Raw genomic sequence first — 1,771 nt, 5'->3', positions numbered from 1 at the left:
AATAAAAAAAAAAAATCGACCAATTTTCATTGTAGATGAAAAGCTATTTCTCATTTGGAAAAAATGTTTTGATGGGAAAAATTCAAGCAGTCCCAGTTCCAATCTCGGCGAGCTCTATGTGGGTAGATTCCCCTGGCCACGTGGAGCTCATTACAAGATCAGACACTCCTTTTGTAACTTAATTAGGGGAGTGAATATGTTATTTAGACAAGTGCATCGTCAGAACTGAGCCTGGGTTGGTGACATGGAGTCGGGATGCTCCAGGACTGTTCATGGGATGGAGGGAGGTGCCGGCTCGCTGGACTCCAGGAGGCCGAGCTGCAGCTGGGGAGGGATTTGGTCCTTTCTGGGTTCCGGTCGGGAGTTCTGTGAATGTGTAAGTGCAGCCGGGTGTGTAAACTTGGTGTCCGAGCACCGATCTGCTCAACGGCTTTAACGCGCCAAGGTTGCGCAGGGGAGTGCACTGTACGCGGTGGCAGACTGAGGGAGAACACTATTTACTTTGGAAGGGTGAGGAGCTTTTGTCAGAACTACTTATTGTTACTGTGAGTCTGAAATACCTTTTGCAAGTGGAAAACAGAGATGTCTCCATGAAGTCTGTGATGATAAACCCCGCCAGCTGCCCCAATGGCCTGAGAGCACATCCTCAGGAAGCCTCGATGCCTTATCTCCTGGAGACCATGAGAAATTAAAAGTAGCATTTAAAAACCAGGTTTACTGCCAATTGACAGCGCGGGGCCTCCCGCGCCGAGCTCGTTCTCCCCTGGGAGGGGCAGCGGTCCTGCCCGGCGGCGGGGCGATGCTGCGGGGGGAAGCCGGCACCCCCCTGAGCTGGAACCCTGGGCTCTTCCCGGAGGCCCCGCTGTCCCTGGCCTCCCGGAGCTCTTCTACCCTGAGCAGGGAGCCCTTTGCCTGGAGCCCGGTGCTGGGGACGGACTGAGCTGCTCCTGAGGTCAAGGCCGGTCTCCAAAACTTCCCCGCGCCGGGCCTGGCCGGGCCATGCGCCCCCTCCTCTGTCCCCGAAATCTGAGCACCTCGCTGGCAAATACCTGAGGGTGCCATGGGCATGGAGGGGAGAGGTGGGTCCGTGTTGGGGGGCAGGGATGCGGTCCAGAATGTGCCCCAGAAAGGAAGAGGAAGTATTCTCCTAAAGAGGGAATAAATAGCTAAAAATATTAGCTATTAATAGCTCCGTACCTCCAAAAATAAAATCCCTTAGTGATACCAAAATAAGAAAGCAAAGGAAAGTCGGAGGTATTTGGCCTTCCTTTGAAAAAGGACGCTAAAAATAACTATATATATATAAAAATCTCTCGTTTCTAGGGAAAGTCTCTGCCCCCGCATCCAGCCTGCACAGTTATATAAGACTTGAACCGCATCCCCCGCTCCTTCGCGGCCGCTCACAACGCGCTGGGGGCCGGAGCCAGATGGAGGAAGGTTCCGTCAGGAAAGTTTAACTCAGCGGGGAAGCTGCAGCCAGTGGAGGACACGATTCTCTCGCTGAACTCTCCAAAAGCCTTGGAAATCTTACAGTTGTGTCATATGCTGGTTTGGGGAATGCGAGCAGTCCGGAGGCAGCCGCCAGCCCTCTTTCACTTCTTTATTTTTTTTTCTCTTCGCTTTGCACTGAGTTTAATTTGGGTAGCAGGATTCAGCATTTTTAAATTGGAAAAATCTTGGTGGAAGAAGATATTTTAGGAAAACCCTGTCATGTGAACTAGCGGGAGCCGATCAAACCGAGCTATTAAAAGAAAGATATTGTATTTTTAAA

General features: G+C 51.4%; 1 long non-coding RNA gene across 1 annotated transcript; it reads left to right on the top strand.

Annotated features, from left to right (window-relative positions):
* On the top strand, positions 1 to 1,771 carry LOC134161245 (uncharacterized). Its single transcript, XR_009963900.1, has 2 exons — positions 1 to 376; positions 1,324 to 1,771. It is a non-coding gene; the product is annotated as an uncharacterized LOC134161245 (long non-coding RNA).

Source organism: Pezoporus occidentalis, unplaced genomic scaffold (assembly GCF_034315485.1).
Source record: "Pezoporus occidentalis ecotype Australia unplaced genomic scaffold, CSIRO_AGI_Poc_V1 ctg171, whole genome shotgun sequence".
In the NCBI taxonomy this organism is placed as follows: Eukaryota; Metazoa; Chordata; class Aves; order Psittaciformes; family Psittacidae; genus Pezoporus; species Pezoporus occidentalis.
Note: the sequence above shows the minus strand (reverse complement) of the source record. Positions and strands in the feature narration are given on the sequence as shown.